Raw genomic sequence first — 18,260 nt, forward strand, 5'->3', positions numbered from 1 at the left:
GTTCCCCGATCACATTAACGTTAGGAGAATAAGTAATAGGAGGAGGGAATGCTGAGCATCCTACCTCCACCCCGGGTACCTTCTAGGGAATGATGGCTGGATTCCCCATTTGAACGACAACCCGTTCTCCTAATTTCATCAGCAACACAGCCTAGGGTCTCGTGATATGTGACCCCTATATACGGTTAAGAAGACAGTTATTGAAATCTTCTTACCTATGAAATTTCACTGGCGAATCCAGCGAAGCTGATAGGCTGTGCTGATTGTTTTAAATGGGTCTGGTGGTCATCTGGGCTGCCGACACCGGACCTACCAGATTCAAGGTTTGCCTCTGCGAAGCCAAATCTCTGAGATAAAAACTGGAGAAGGTTGACTCTGCATGCCAGCCAACAGCTTCTATTATATCTCGGATCGAAACATTGCGTTCGAATGCCAGGCTCGCCGAGATTCCTCTAATCTCATGAGCCGTATCTTCATGAGGCGACTCTGATCTTCTGAGACCTCAGAGTATGCTGAGCGTATAACCCACTTCAGCCATGAAGCAAGGGCTTGAGGGGTGATATCCCGTTTACCAGCTTTGACCAGAAGAAAAAGGCGCTTACGTGTGTCCCGACACGCCTCTGTACGTTTTAAATAGTGCTTGAGTGCACGAACAGGATCTTGCATGGCTGCTGCTCTTGACTTATCTATGGAAGAGTGCAAGCGAATGATGATTCTTTGATTGCCAATGGATGGTAACCTATTTTTGGCTACAAAGCCTGGTTGCATCAGGAGGACCACCGAACCATCTGATCTGAACTGAAGAAAGTTCGGGTCACTGGAAAGGGCATGTAACTCACTCACCCTGCATGCTGAAGCTAAGGCTATCAAGAAACATGTTTTGTATGATAATAGCTTTAACGAAGTGTGGGCTAAAGGTTCAAATTTGTCTGAATTGAGCCATGTTAAAACCCAGGACAGATTCCATTTTGGAAACAAGGTGAGGGATTTTGGTCGAACGAAATCAAAATTGGCAAAAAGATCTGATAGATCTTTGTTATGCCCAAAATCACATCTACCATGATGGCAGAATGTGTCTGATATCATGGAGCAGTAGCCTTTGATAGTAATTGGGGCCAACTGTTTCTCCTCGAAAAGCCAGAGAAAAAAGTCAGCCAGTTGAGGGATTGAGACACTCAAAGGGACGATGTTATTGATATGGCACCAGTCCCTGAAAACACGCCACTTTCCCTCGTAAGCCTTCAGAGCGGAGGGCCTTCTTGCTCTTGAGATTCTCTCCACAATAGAAGGTTTAAATTGTTTGTCTCACAAGGCTGCCCGGACAAGAGCCAAGCGTGAAGAAGAAGACGGCCCGGGCAGGGGTGGAACACCTGTGACCGCGGTTGTTTGAGAAGATTTGGGCTGGTTGGAATCTTCCTGGGTAGATCTATCGCTAGATTGAGTAGATCGGTGACCCAGGACTTGTTCCATCTGAGAGGGGCAATCAGAATCATCTGACAGTTCTGACCCCTTAACCTCTGGATTATTTTCGGTACCAAAACCGTGGGAGGGTAGGCGAATGCCCCAACCCCTCCCAGCTGATTGACAGAGCATCCACGGCCCAAGCCTCTGGGTCTGGAACCGGAGAGACGAAGGTGGACAACTTGCGATTCCACCTTGTCGCAAAAAGATCGATCATCGGACGCCCCCAAAGTGTGCAAATCCGAAGAAAGACTGATTGATGGAGTGACCATTCTGTGTGAATGACTTGACCTTTCCTTGATAGAGTGTCGGCCAAGACACTGAGTCTGCCGGGAATGTGTCTGATTTGTATGTTGATGTGGAGGTTGTCGCACCAACGTAGAAACTGCCAGATCAGAATGCACAGGTCTGGTGATGTGGTGCCCCCTTGTTTGAGGAGGTAAGTCACCACCACAGAGTTGTCTGACATAATAAGGACAGTTTTTCCTGAGAGTTGATCCTTCCAGAAATGAGAGGCATTGATGACAGCCCTCATTTCTAAAAGGTTGATGTGGAGAGGCCTCTCCCCTGGCTCCCACGTGCCGCTGACTGTAGTGAAGTCCGGCAACAGGTGGGCACCCCAACCATAAGTACTGGCGTCGGTACATACCGTTATCTCCGCTTGGGGCATCTCCAGAGGAATCCCCGTGGATAGCCAACCGGGGTTGTGCCACTGACGCAGGAACGATCGTATCTCGGGTGTGATCATTATTGTTTGATTAAGGAGACTTGAAAAGGGGCGCCATTGTGCCAGTAACGTCATTTGTAAGGGAGGCATAAAAAGACAGCCAAGCGAAATCAAGTCCGCCGCCACATTGAATAATCCGAGGAGTTGCAAGAATTCTCTCGCTGAAATCCACGTCCTGTTGGAAATGGACTCGACGAGTTCGACGATACGGATTACGCAAGCGCGAGGAAGCCGTACCAGATTCAGATCGGTGAGAAACTCCATACCCAGATGGACCAAACACTGGGATGGACGGAGATCGGACTTTTCCCAGTTCACGAGAAAGCCTAGATAATTTAAAAGTGCTAAAAGATCGTTTCTGCCTTTGAGCAGAATAGAACTTACCATGTTTCTGGAGGATGTCGTCCAAATACACTGCCATCCCTGTAGATGAAGTTGAGCGGAACAGGGTGACGACGCAATCCATAACCTTGGTAAAAGCCCAAGGGCTGATGTTGAGGCCAAAGGGTAGGACCTGGAACTGATAAACCGTGTCACGGTAAGCGAATCGGAGAAATTTCCGTGATGCGGGGTGGATAGGGACGTGAAAATATGCATCGGTCATATCTAGACCGACAGCATACTCGTCCCGCCGGATGGAAAGACGGATTGATCTCGCCGTTTCCATCTTGAATTTCTGTGGTAAAATGTATTGGTTGAGGCGACTCAGGTTGATGATCGGCCTCAACTTGCCTTTTGTCTTCTGGATAAGAAACAGCCTGGAATAAAACCCCGGTGATTGCGGGTTTTTTTTTCACAATCTCCACCGCCCATTTTTCTATGAGCGATCGTATCTCCTGTTGTAGAAAGGTATCCTTCTCCCAATCAGATGGTACGTCCGTGAAGAGAAGAGAGGAGGACAGGGGAGGGGGCTGGATAAATGAAATCCGAAGTCCCTCCGAAATGACCTGGATCACCCAATCATTCTGAGTAAAAAAGGTGGTCCAGTGGTCCTGAAATTGCAGGAGGCGACCGCCCACAGGTAGGCTGTCCGTGGGTGGTGGAGAGGGTATGTCAATTTTTAGAGTTAGGAGGCTTGAAGACGGAGAAACTTTGTTTCTTACCGCCTCTGCATGGCTGCCTCCTAGTTTGATTAGACTGTTGTCTCCTGGCATTGGGTTGGGATCTATACTGCACATTTGATTGTAAGGATCCCTTGTCCCTGGTCCGCCAATCATCCCTTCGCTGTGGCAGGGGCTGATTTTTTCTAAATGCCTGCGAGGGTTGGGCGGCGAGTCGGAGGGGCAGTTCCTGAGCTGCCTGCTTCCGAACTTCTTCAATTTTTCCTCCAAAGAGTAAAGGCGACCCAAACGGAGTCATCCATAAAGCCAGAGTATGATGGGGCTTGAGCGACGTGGACCGCAGACATGCATCACATCGTATCAGGTCTAAGTTGGCAGAAGCAGTCAACTCATTAGCCATGGAATGGTGAGCTGTCCTGTTAATAACTCTAGCAATCCGGGCCATCGCTTCCCAAGCGTGGTCATTGTCGGATTTTTCTGTGAGTCAGAAAAATGGCTAATGAAGCCAAGTCTAACATTGAAGACGTAGCGACTACGTTCCGGACTAGCTTTGACGTGGCATGGAACACATTTTTGTCCACTTTGTAAAACAGTGGAGCGGACATGTGACCTGCTGCCATATTTTTGTACAGGGCCGGAAGATCCGTACTGAAGGCATCTGAATGAGTTTTGTACTGAAAATAAAGCCTTAGCATTCCCCGGACCTATTCGTCCTGATAGACGATCATTGATCTCCTTAATTTTTGCCAACTGGGGAAGGAGCCGGAAGGACAGCGTCTCTTCCTCCCCGTCAAGATCTACAGACGTCTTAACTTTGTAGTCTTGAGTATCGATAGGAGGTGGAGGGCATTCTGAAGTTGCCAACACCCTATAAATTTCTTCCACTGCCGCCTTGAAGCCAAACTCAGTGTACGGCTGATTTGCAGGAGTTTCGCCACCCTCACTGTGTGCCGAGTCGTGTTCTGGAATAGCTTGCATTTCTGGATAGAGCATACCAGGTGGCATAGATGACGTGATTCCATCATCCTTAACACTGTCACTAACTCTCCCTTGTGGATAAGCCGTGAACATATGGACGGCCGGCCCTGCCGGCTGGTTTGTCCAGCTTGTGGTCAGTCTGAATGTTGGCGACGGTCCTGCTATCACCAGTACCGGCTGCTCCAATGGCCTGGCTGGACGGACAGATTTCTCACTAAAACCTTCGCCATAGTATTGGAATGTTGCCGGCTGTACAGCTTGACAGACGGATTTATCACTAAAATCCCCGTAAGTCATGTTTGGTCGGACCGTTTTAGCAATAGGGTCCCCATGCTGGGACAGCCGGACAGCCGGTGACGTAGAGGTTGTATAAATAAATACATCTGGTGGATCCGGTAAAAACCCCATGCGTCCTGACTTACAGGCCCGAAGGCCATGCTCGGACATGCGGGGGGACTTACGCCCACTGGGCAGCCTAAAATTGGGGGAACATTCCCCCAAAGAGTCAGAAAAAGCTGTGGAAGCGAGCAAGTGAAATAAGGGTAATATCTGGCCTGATGTCAATAGCTGCGTCATCGTTTCCTGGACCAAACGATGCATCTGTTCAAAGTTGGACTGTTGTACCCTGTCAACATTATTTTCCTCCATTGCCGCTGATGTTACTGTGGCTGACGGTTGCAAACGACGAACTTTTAGGTAAAGGGGGGACCCCAACGTCCCCCACAAGGCTCGCAATAGAGGCTGTCTTCAGAGGTATACCGAGGACATCAATGCTATCTTTCTTCAGCTTATTCCGTCTATCCCTCCCTTTTGCTGCCTTCTGGACTACATCAGCCCACGTTTGCTCTGTCCAAGTATTACACACGCTGCATGGTACAGATGATGTACACTTGGTACATACAATACAAGAGTCATGGTTGTCTTCTTTTGCTTTGAACTTTTTGCATTTCATGCATTTGGTTGACATTTCTACTGAAACGACACAAGAAAAGAAAACAAAGCACAAATTAGCAATTCAGCATGTTATTAATTCGCTAATACCACAACCATTACTAACGGAGTAAGCGAAATTAGTCAGTGTTGCGTTAACTCTTAATTGACAACACGAGTTCCACGATAGCATGTGTAACATGGCCTTCAGTAAACGAAATCCGTAAGGGTGAGACAAAGTCACTCAATTTTGAAAAAATTTGTTAAAATAATGTATACAACCTGTAGAAGAATGATTGTCCAACACAATAAATCCAAATTTAACTTCGGATGGTCCAATTTAACGCTAAGATGGCTTGGCCTGTTTGGAGGTATAATGTACGTGTTATCAGTACAAGCGAGGCTTAAAAACTAGTGACACCTGGCGGTGGCAAGGGGAGGTAAGGGGCAAGAGTTATTGCCCTTTGGTCTATATGAGATAGACCAAAATGACGAATTTTCGTCTTTTAGTAGGGCTGGATTCGAGAGGTAGCAGGCTTATATCCCTAACGTTAATGTGATCGGGGAACGTATCTGAAGGAGAAAACCAACTACATTGTGCTCTCTAGCCATAGATTTCACCATAACTGGAAGAGTCTTACTGTATTGTCACAATGGGAGTTTTATCAGGAAGTTGTCACTTTATGGGAGCAATCTTCAGCTGTAGGATGATTCTGGATGGTAAGTCGTAGAAATTGGTGGAGTTCCATGCAATCTTTATGTTGCTGTTGATTGTGACATTAGCTCGAAGGAAAGTATTGGTTTTCTTGCAGTGATGGACTAAAGCTTTGCACCAACATGTCGGCAGGGAACAGCGAGGCTCTTGAGGGATCCTTTGGCAGACTGGGCAGGGCTTGCCATGTGTGATGGCTCCCTGACCATTCAGTGACAGCTGTGAAAGCAGAAATACTTTGTGATTATTAAATGGATATCATGAGTTACATATGTTCCATACTTATTCAATATCACTATATATGTGAAATTAATAATTCAGTATCACAATGCTAGTAAAAATCATAAATCGGAAAGATTACAGTCCTCATCCTCCTTGATCTGTCTGCAACATTTGACACAATAAACCATGATATATTACTCCACCGTCTCTAGCATGTATTTGGCATTCATGATACAGCCTTACTGTGGTTCAAGTCCTACTTGGTCAACAGGACACAAATTGTATCTGCAAACGGAATACACTCCAGCCCAGTTAATCTATGTTGTGTGTTCCACAGGGGTCTGTTCTTGGACCTGTTCTCTTCATTCTATACACTCAGTCGCTCTCAAGTGTCATAGATCATCATCCAGTGTCTCACCAATTGTATGCTGATGACACCCAAATATACAAATCTAGCCACCCAACTGAAGTTGATGCTACCATCCAAGGTGGAGAGAGGTGCATTTCTGATGTGAAAACATGGATGACATGTAACAAGCTGCAGATGAATGATGATAAAACTGAGGCCATTCTGATTACAACACAAAGACTTTCTCATTCACATCCTTTACCTCAAACAATAAATATCAGCAACACCAACATTAAATTCACACAATCAGTACGAAACCTAGGAAAGCGCTCTCCATTACGGATCACTGCCATCTCACCTCTATCTGCATGGGTACGAGTCTCGGATTCAGCCAATGTGGGTATGTGAAGAGCTTGCCAGTAGCTTCTCGTGGGTCGGTGGTTCTTTCCGGGGTTTTCCCAGGTTCTTCCTCCACCGTTAATACTGGCCGCCATGTATAGCCTATCATGTGCTGAAAAATGGCGTTAAACCCAACAAAAACAACAAAACAAACAACGAAACCTAGGTGTTACTCTGGACAGTACTCTCACATTTCACCAACATGTCATGAACATATGCAAGGCTGCATATCTTGAGCTGTGACGCATCAGCTCCATTCGCAAATATCTTTCAGTTGATGCCACTAAAACACTTGTGTGTTCATTACTACTTTCAAGACTGGACTATTGTAACTCAGTTCTGTCTGGTTCATCACAATATCTACTCCAAAAACTTCAGAAAGTTCAAAACACAGCTGCTCGGATCATACTTAGAGTACCATGATCAGAGCACACCTCACCGCTGCTCTGTACCCTACACTGGCTATCCATTCGATCCAGAATCAAACACAAAATTTTTCTATGTACTGCCTTTCACTGACGGACTCTAGTCCAACATACCTATCTGACCTCGCCCATGTGTACACACCAGCAAGATACTTACGCTCCTCTTATGACAATCGTATATTCATTATTCCCACTATGAAAACAAAGTCATATGGACAGCATTCTTTTGCATACCAGGGCCCAGCAACGTGGAATGAATTGCCCACTGAACTTAGGCACAAAGACACAGTGATCACATTCAAGAATGTTCTCAAAACTCACTTATTTTGACTTTAAGAACAAACGTAAAGACCTAATAATGTTTCCTACCTTAAATATTCCCAGCATGTTTTATTTTTCTTCTAATTTCATGGTGTTTGTAATCATATAATTATATATGTTTTTTATCTTAATGGTGTTGTCTAATGTTGTAAAGCACTTGGAGCTTCTAAAGATTAGGCGCCATACAAAATCCTCATTATTATTATTATTATTATTATATATATATATATATATATATATATATATATATATATATATCTACATGTATATATACTGTTATGTGTTTAGGCTCAAATAAATAGTAACACAAGAAAGAGTGAAAACAAGAAGCTGTGAAGAATATAATAATTTATTTCCCTGGAAAAATTCTGTAAAAATGAAAAAATATGAACGTATGGGTTTTAAGAATCAAATCCAAAAAAAATAATCCACAAATAAAATTTTAGTAGTCCTAATAATAAAATGTTTTAATGATTTCAAGTTCGAGTCCGGACAAAGAATCCAAGATGGAAGACGATGACGTATGCTGTAACCTGTGGTGTTGAAGTCTACAGTTCCTTGTAGAAACAAGAAATATCAATCAGATGTTGGAAATCTGAATAAATTTTTTAAAAAGCTGTCCTTGTTCAACAATTTCATATGAGCACATGCATTTTCCTGGAAAAAAAAAGAATTAATGCTTTTGAATCCAAGTAATTTGAAATAACTCCAAACAGCACAACATACAACTTTCAATGTAAGAGCCCAACTGAGAATATCTCTCCAAACCAAAGGTTATATCGTATTCTAAAATGCAAAAAGTGGGTCATGTGATCATGTTCCAGAACCTCGTCAAAATTATTTACTTGTCAAAATACACATACACCCAGTGTGGCCCTGATGAAAACCAATCGTTTTACTCTAAGAAATAAAATAAAAATATATATATATATATCCTACTTTTATACTTTGATCACCCTTGGTGACAGAATCATACCTTATTCATAGTTGTGCTTGGATACACTTGCAGATAGATGAAACAGTGTTCATTTTTGTCTTTAAATTCTAAACACTGATCATCCAGGATGACAGATGAATATATCAACCCTATTTGTTTATAAGTTCCATATGTTGATTCTTGTTTGATGTTAACATACATGTTCTGATTAGTTCCTATTAGGAACAATATCACTTCCTTATATTGGCTGTCGAAATTGGTGCACATCATTCTGTTAAATCCATCATTGGACTTTATGTCAATGAGTATGGTGTCATATTCATTCAATAACTTTATGAACATCTCATTAACAAAACTGCTTTCAGTGTTGTCACTAAATCCAGTCCTAACCTGGCTTCATCCTGTTACACTACACAACATGAATATGTTCCAGAAAATAAAACAACATAATATTTACAGTTAAATTTAGGTTGAACTGTTAGGAAGTAATGCACTTTCAAATCATTTTCTTTTCAGATGTAATAATGAGTTTTCATTCAGAAGTAAAAGTTATCAAGAAGCAGTCAAATTTACATGTTGTACCGTCCACAAATATTCCTTAAATATGACATGCATTATCGTAGAAGATCTTAAGTATAAATCATGTCTTTACTTCCTGCCCTGCCTTCAAAATGGTCTGAAACACATGACAAAATGATATATAACAGACCAGTTTTCTTCAATATCACAGCACTCTCCATCATACACAAACAAATGACAAATTTTGGCAAGACTTGTATAATTATGTAAAAAGCTAAGAATGATTGGATGGATGATGCAACATTAAACAAAAACACAAAAACCTGGGATGCCAGGAAAGGAGGTGCATAAGGGAAATACAGGTGACCTGGTTGAAGAAAAAGATAAGAGCTAATCATAAAAGAAATTGGAAAGAAAGTCAGTTGTACAATAAATGAGGTTGGCAATATTCTCTCATGTGACACCAGTGATATCATAGGGTGCGGAATTCAATGGGTACTGGCAGAGATAACTCTGGTGCAAAAAAAGCACCCAATTTCTTTACCAACATCCTTTTGTCACCCCATCCTACAATATCTCTAGTTTCCTGATCATACAGTAGTCTAACTACTACTTATCCAGTATTCCAAATGTCACACATACCAGTTATGCCTCACTTCATGAACACCATCCGTCCACCCCTTTATGTTCTAGCCCACTGAAATAAAACCATACACAGCACCTGACAAATAACATCCAATTGTCATCTTAAATATAAAGTGTTATGAGTGCAAGAAATAAACCTAGTTTCTAGAATTTCCTCACATTTGCTAGCAAAGGTTTCTATATGATGATCCTATCTACACCTTGGTGGATCAAACAGATATTTTAGTGCTTTGTCCTAGCGACATCTGGATTTCACGAGTTGCCTCCCTTAGTATGTAATACCAAATTACCAATAGCGTATAACAGTGGTGCATTGTACATCCACTGAAAATGGTGGAGGCAACTGACTTAAAAAGGATACTTTGTAAGTTTAACATCAAATGTATGACTATGTGCCAGAGGGAAGCCATTGCAGGTGTATTCGAGTAAAAGGTATTTGTACAAACACATATCGGCAGTGGAAAATTGCTAATTTATCAGTCCATTCCAATTATGTGCTCCCCTTGCCTCGATCATGCAGGAACAGTGTTCAGATTTGAATAACTTAATTTTGACTGGATGCAGTGGCTTGCCACTGTTTCCAATGAAATTCACAGACCCAAAGCACAGAAATATCTGCAAGATATGCCAAGATGTAGATAGGATTATCATATCAGAACCTTGGCTAGCAAAGATGGAACTTCCTGGATTATATCAATGCCAACATATCCTTTAGCTCTGAAGCTGGACTTAATGACGCTGTTGGACAAAGTGAAGTCTCCCTCCAAACAGTATCTCCAACATCTAGGGAAAAAAAAAGAGATTGGTTGATTAAGTGAGTTAGTGAAAGAAAATCTGACAGAGTGTCACAAGAAAGTTAAATCATGGTATGACAAAAATGCTACCAAAAGGGAATTTAGGCCGAGAAATGAGGTTCTGGTTTTGCTTCCATCCAATGCATCGAAGATGAAAGCTCACTGGAAGGGACCTTTCCATGTCATTCGTAAAGTCAATGATGTGAATTACAAGATTAACATTGGTGGTAGGTGAGGACAAGTAACCTACCATAGTAACCTATTATGTCAGTACAAGACAGATGTACTGTTATCAGCAATTGTGTGTGATGAATTTGATGGAGGAGGACAAACTGACTTCCCACAGGCCGATATGGAGAGTTTGGACAAAATCAGTCTGAATGGCAGATTGACAAAACAACAGCGAGAACAAGTGTGAACATGATGCTCCAAGTTTGAAGATGTGCTAACTTTAAAACCAGGTCAAATCAACTTGATCACTCACAACATTCGAACAATAGACATTCTGATCACGCAGAAACCATATCGTATTCCCCATGCAGAAAGGGCTCAAGTCAGAGCTATAGTGGACGAAATGTTACAGCAAGAATTGATAAGGCTGCCTAAAAGCCACTGGAGTTCACCAAGAAAGATGGAAGTCTGTGACTTTGTGCTGATTACAGAAAATTGAACATTACAATCTCTGATGCCTATCCTACACCAAGGATAAACAAACTTTTTGAGAAGTTGGGAAATGCAAAATATATTAGTAAACTTGACATGACCAAAGGTTACTGGCAGGTACCTTTGTCTAAAGAAGCGCAGAAGAACTATGTTTTTGTGGCACCCTTTAGACTTAATGAATTTACTGTTATGCCTTTTGGGATGAAAACTTCACCTGCTATATTTCTGCGCATGGTGGACTTGTTGATGTCCAAATTACGTGATGCTGCATCTTACTTTGATGATATCAGTACATGTATTTATAATGAGACCTGGGATGACCACCTTCAGGATACACAAGCAGTCTTGGAGAGATTGCAAGAAAACAATCTGACAGTTAAACCTTCCAAGTGTGACACTGGAAAAGACACTATTGTTTGCCTTGGTCACATCGTTGGTGGAGGACAAATTAAACCAGATGATGCCAAAGTTAAAGCTATTGTTGACTTCCCACTCCCTACAACAAAGAAAGAGGTTTGATCCCTTCTATAAATGGTGGGCTATTATAGAAAATTCATCAAGAATATTGCTCAGCTCTTGGCTCCGCTTCGTATCTTTACAAGGATGGGACAGACAGCCAAATCATGTTAAATTAGATGAGACAGCTGTTAAGTCATTCATTGACTTGAAGGATGCGCTTGTAAAGGCACCTATCTGGATCAACCCTGTTTTTGAATGCCCATTTGTAATGCAAAGGGATGCATGTGATGTGAGCACTGGAGCTGTTTTGAGTCAGTACAATAAGGAAGAACATCCTATAGCGTATCTTAGCTGCAAACTATTGCAGAATTATCCAACAATTGAGAAAGAATGCCTTACAGTAGTATGGAATTAGAACCTCTTCACTACTACTTGTGTGGTGCTCTATTCATTGTCAAAACTAACCATAACCTGCTAACCTGGCTAAGCCAAAACAAAGGAAAATCCAACAGTTTCTGAGATGGTCCCTGTGTCTGCAACAATACGAGTTCAAGATCAAATGCCAGAGTCTAAGACTATTTGTTTTAGTGTTCATTCTTGTTGGACTTATCTGAATTAAGACCCATATGATGATGTGTATTACAGCTTGTGTACTAATTAAGTACTTTCATAATTTTTTCAGCCAAAATCAGAGCAATAGACCTTGCTCTGCAACATATAGCAAGCAAACCTATTTTAAACAGTATCATCTTCTCCGACTCACTATCAAAACTTCAGTCACTACACAATAGAAAACTGGAGAATCCATTATTGAAAAACATACTCGTCAAAAATACCAAGATGAGTGTCTCCCACAAGATAATATATTGCTGGTTACCTAGCCATATTGGTATTAAAGGTAACGAAAAAGCTGATCGCGCTGCTAAAATGGCCCTTACTTTAGAACCATCTGATTTTAAAATACCGTATACTGATTTTAAACCCTGTATCAGAAAGTTCTTACGTCAAAAGTGGCAGGCATCATGGAATGATGCTGTAAATAACAAACTTCATGCAATCAAGCCAACTCTAGGAGAATGGACTCCTTCCTACAGAACCATTCGTAGGGAGAAGATAGTCATTGCAAGAATCCGAATTGGTCATACATATATCACCCACACCCACATACTAAAAGGTGAAGACCCACCAGAGTGCGTTTCTTGCAATGAACCATTCACTGTCAGGCACTTTATGATAGAGTGCTTTGACCTGCAACCTACACGCGATCGTTATTACATTGTGCATGACATGAAAGAACTTTTTGATACTATAAACATCACTCGTATTATAGAGTTCCTGAAAGCCGTAAATATTTACTCTAAACTCTGACTTTTATGCTATCACCTTGTGCAGTTTTATGCAATATATATACTATCCCATTTTAATACCTTTTCATCTTTTTTCATTAACATAGAACATTTACATCTCCCGTTGATCGGGAAGCTTTATTTTGCACCGTTACCATCTTGCTGTTTTTAATTTCAACCATTTGTTCTTTTATATCGCTGGTCGATATAGGACCTTTTATAATTTTTAAAAGATTATACAAATAACACTTTTTGTGGTGCTAAATAGCCTAACAGTGCTGATGCGCCATTAAAAATCAATCAATCAATCAATCATAATGCAGATCAGTTTGATTTTATGTGAATCCAAAGTGTTTATTTTAGATGTTGTGCTAAATGTTGTATTTGGAATATGGAAATATTTAGTGAGTCATTGAATGCTTGCACTGTATATTATTTAACAGAACTCTAATTGCCAAGGTGATGCTAGAACACTACAATTTCATGAAGCAAGGTAATTGCATAGAACTGTATACAGCCAAATAGTGACTCTTCAATCTTGCTTATCCACCCTTTATAATTTTGTTTGAAAACAAAAGTTTTATCTTAAGTGGGAAGGTGTTGCCATCATATTAATGCTTAACATTTCCCTCCAATTTATTGTATAAATATTGATTATCATTAAGACGAGAGACATGGGTGCATATGTTAGTTTTAAAGTATTTTAAGCGGTTAGATATGGTAATGTTTGAAACAAATTTTACATGGTTCACACATCTGATACTGATAAAGATTCTAACCCATAGGACTTGGGAGTCTGTATTTGTCATCACTATAAAATCAAAAATTTGTACAGTTAATAAACCCTGACTTTGTCTCCCCTCTGTAATTTTGATCAACTATTGCCCTGGCGTAGAACGACCAACCTGTTCTCTGTAAAGGGCAGTCGTGTTGAGCCCTAGCTTGGGTGAACATTAAAAATTGGCTGGGAGTCTACTTTGTGTTGGATGTTATTGTTTGCAACGTTTGTAATCATAACATTAATGGTTTTACAAACATATTTGGAGAGAGAGCCGGCACCAACCGCTCGACTACTTTACAGTATAGAGATATGTCAAATGAATCCTACTACACCTGTCTTGGAGTGTTGGTAGACCCATATCAGTTAACATTTTTGTGACTGCTTCAGATGATTTCCCTATCGAACGACTTTAAGAATTGTTCTTGTTGATGTTTTATTCTTCTGTTCTTTAATTCTATTTTTGGTTCACAACCTCGGAAACTTAGGGGAGGTAATACTCTAAGAATTCAAAGATTTTATAATTGCGCAGACAGGGTCAGACATTTGCCGGTACAAGCCGGAGCAAACGAAAATATCGTTAAAAAATAATAATAATACCAGAATAAAGATTTTTTATAACAAATTATACTTACTTCTGTAAATTGTCATACCTTATTTCCAATAATTTAAATTAATTGCATAATGGCGTTGGTTATTATACTCTTTTTTTATATTTTGACGTAATAGGGGAACAAACTAAAATACCGGAACAAAAATAGATAATACGGGAAAAAATTATACACGTGTGTGTGTGTGTATGTGTGTGTGTGTGCTATGAACACTGAATTTTGTAAGCAAGATATCTGCAAGAATCAAATTAAGGCAACTTTGCATAATCTTAGGTGCGAAAACAAATGTATTGGAAATGAACCATTACTGTATATGTACAATAACTTGCAAAAAGAAGAAATAAGTGAAATAAGAAATCGTATTTTCTTTATTTCTTTATCAAATTCCAGTCTTCAAAATGACTTGCGAAAAATATAAATAAGAGCAAAACAAAATGCATTTTCTAGTAATTTCTTTCTTACTTGTTCAAATTATATTATTATTCTTTTTAAATGAAACATAAGGACAACGATTAAAAAAAACGTGTTTACAATGTATCCCATAAAAAACGTATTTACAGTATACCCAATATTAGAAAAAAAAGTTATATATAAAGGGCAGTACGAAACACGACACCTTTAAAATACGTGCAGAAGGAATATACAAGTGCAAAAATAATAAGTATTTCCTGTATTGCTTGATCAAATAAAATAGATATTTTAAGAAAGACAAAAATAAAATTACACTGATGTAAACTCTGCATAAATTTTCAAAATATCTTCCATATTTCCATACAACTTGAAACAGCCAGAAGCGGTATTTTAATGACTTGAAGAGAGAGAGAGAGAGAGAGAGAGAGAGAGAGGGGGGATGATACGTGCAGTAAAAGAACACATAGGTTTCTTATAACTTGATCTTAAATTAGTAAGTCTATCTTTGAGTAATAATGACGTCCATTACAGGGTCACTGGGTTATTATCACTTTCCTTTATGCTGAACGAGTTCTCGACCTTTCCAGCCTTTAACTTTTATATATATATATAGAGAGAGAGAGAGAGAGAGAGAGAGAGAGAGAGAGATAGATAGATAGATATATAGATAGATAGACCACATACATTAAAAATAGCATGGCTTTTAAAGTGTTGGTATGAAGCAATCTGATATACCAATACTTTTGGTATATCAAATTGTGATCCGCCCATGGCCCAATAATACACATATATAAACATTCTCGCGACCGTGTGTGGTTGATTCTAGATCAATGATGAATTTCCGCACATGATGAACATTAGTGACGTATGAAAATAACGATAAATATTATTAATAATCCCCGTTTTCTAAATTAATTTAATGTGATACACATTTTCATCGCAATCCTTCCTGCTTGTTGTTCCCCCTCCCCTCTCATGCATAACGGACAAACTACGCAGAAATGTGGAATGAGAGAGAAGAGGAATTTGGGCTGGATTAAATTCCTAAAATAGAAATTACACCGAGTTTCCTACAAGAATACGGTTCGTCGTAACCATATGTGTGCACTTTCCTTGGGATTTATCTACAGTGTTTATCAATGATACAAAGTTGCAAATCATGTCGACATTATACGGTAAATTTCTTGGTTACGTTGTACATATACTGTGATATTTTTAATGTTTTGTTGTTGTTGTTGTTTCTTAAACATAATATAATGTTCTAAAAATCGATTATCACTAATTAAATATGAAAATTTCCAAAGCCCCCCCCCCCCTCTCTCTCTCGACCATCGTAGCAAGATACGGGCTAAAATCTGAAATGATGAACGTAGAGGATTTTTGTTTGTGTCATACCACGATGTCTTTGGACTAATGAATGATGGTTAAAGTTAAGTCAAACCGATCAAACCGACCAAAGGATGAGAGAGAGAGAGAGAGAGAGAGAGAGAGAGAGAGAGAGAGAGAGTTTTAAAGTCAAACCGACCAGAAAGAGAGATACATGGGGAGTTTATGGTAGTCGGTAGTGTTACTAAAGGAGAATAATTACTTAGATCAACTGTAAATATATTAAAATATTTTAACTACCTCTTGTTGGTTCATCATTTCGCTTAGTTTATATTCCACATTAATATCCACGTGCCTGTACGCGAATGGCTAAGCGTTCATGTGAATGGCGTAGCTAACCAAGGGTTTGTAGTGATCTACTTTCATCATTAAAACAATCTTTCATGTATAAATCATAAGTATGTATTATATTGATTTAATTAATGCGAAGAAGAATAAAAACTAAAAAAGAAAACAATCAACTTATCAATATGCAAAGGTGATTGTGAATAGCCACAACAGGCATAGAATTATATTTTGTAGTGGGCACGTTGGGAGATGTGAGGAGTTCATTCACTCGGCCAAAGCACAGCTACCTGTAGTAAATCTTAACTCCGTTCAAAGGGTAAATATATGTATTTGTATGTGATATAAATAAAATATATGCATATTATGTGCGTTGTATCAATAATATACCACCCGTTGTATATATTTTTTATTAAAATGGTGTAAGTATCGACTGGAAATGATGGTACCATCTATATTCTATAGAATTAAGAATACAGCGTTAGTACAATGGTTTTGACATGCCCATCGTTCTCTCATATCAACTTTTCCTTATAAGTTGGAAGCATCTTGCCCCATTGTATTTTTTGTCCCGTCTTCTACTTATTCATTTTCCATCATCTTGGTCAAAATTATTCCATATGTACAGGCAGATCTTCCATGAGACACATTTATTCTTGTGGGATGTGCGTCTTTGACAGGATAGTCTTAATGTTTACTTAGAATCATATGCTGCTATGGCAACATCCGCAGTTGTTCGAATATGTAAAAATTATTATCACCAATGTGACTGTTGGGGTCAGAACACAATTCATTATATTTTCCACATTTGTTTCTCAGTACTAAATTTTCCACTGTGTGACAATCAATCCAGATCATATGTTAATCTAAAATATCTTCAAAGATGAATTCACGGTAAAGTTCTTGTCTTAGGTTCACCGGCATTTCTTTGAGAGGCTGCACTGTAAACAAACCAACGTGCAATGGAACACAGATTTCACTTCCGGATCATCACCAAGACCTTATTACTCACTGTACACTGTCGCAGAAACACAACAAAACTACACGCTCATATAATAAAGAATAAACAATTACCTTTAAATCCATACCAAGAATGCCTAAATCTAACTCTTGTATCACCACCAAAAGGAGACGGGGAAATAATGATCTAAAAATAGACTGGGACTACATTCGGGTACTGAACCGGAACTGTTAATTGTGATCTGGTTCCAGCTGTCTGTGCTTAACATTATGTTTCTTACCTAAGTCTGGTTGTCTCAATCAGGCCGTATCAGTCGGACACACGCTCGAACTACTTTAAAAAAGAAAAACCCTTGTTGTTTTCTGCTGTGCCTGACGGAGTTTATCTAAAATATAAAATAAACAACAGATATATAACACAAAACCGCATATAACAGGTTACGGTCTCTCCAGCTTGGAGAACACACCATCTAAAACATTTTGAGAGACAAACACACACACGCACACGAAGTCCAGCTATTTGGTATTATGATAGAAACCATTGTTTAGTTCCACACAGCATGCTGAATTTTATCCTAGCTGTATATATGTAGGCCTAACTCGGTAAATTTTCAGGTCAGCGCCATTAAATATAGCTAAAAGTACCAAGTTTTAAATACTTCGTGTGAAAAGAATTAGATACTATTAGCTACATTTAAAGACGCTGACCTGAAAATTTACTGAGCTTCAGATAGGATCAAATTCGCGGAGCTGTGTGGAACGAACTTTTACAGAAAATACCGTCTCAGGCACACAGACTGTACACATCACTGACTAGAAAAATGAAAAATCCAAACTTTCTAAAGAGATACCGCCAAGACCGCAACAACGAGAAATATGTT

General features: G+C 39.7%; 1 protein-coding gene across 4 annotated transcripts in view; it reads right to left on the reverse strand.

Annotated features, from left to right (window-relative positions):
• LOC149803284 (diacylglycerol kinase epsilon-like) overlaps positions 1-14,214 on the reverse strand; it is a 211,615-nt gene extending 197,401 nt beyond the window's left edge. For 2 of the 4 annotated variants that reach the window (XM_089952971.1, XM_089952968.1), the window contains exons 1-2: positions 14,062-14,214; positions 5,799-6,088 (exon numbers count right to left, since the gene is read on the reverse strand). The gene's annotated coding sequence lies outside the window, so the exon portion shown is untranslated. Of the gene's footprint in view, positions 1-5,798; positions 6,089-9,683; positions 9,739-14,061 lie in introns of all 4 variants that reach the window. The other 2 variants (XM_089952969.1, XM_089952970.1) reach the window with 2 other exon arrangements.
• Positions 14,215-18,260: the final 4,046 nt, after the last annotated feature.

This window comes from Sinohyriopsis cumingii, chromosome 3 (genome assembly GCF_028554795.1).
Source record: "Sinohyriopsis cumingii isolate HCF-2022 chromosome 3, ASM2855479v2, whole genome shotgun sequence".
In the NCBI taxonomy this organism is placed as follows: Eukaryota; Metazoa; Mollusca; class Bivalvia; order Unionida; family Unionidae; genus Sinohyriopsis; species Sinohyriopsis cumingii.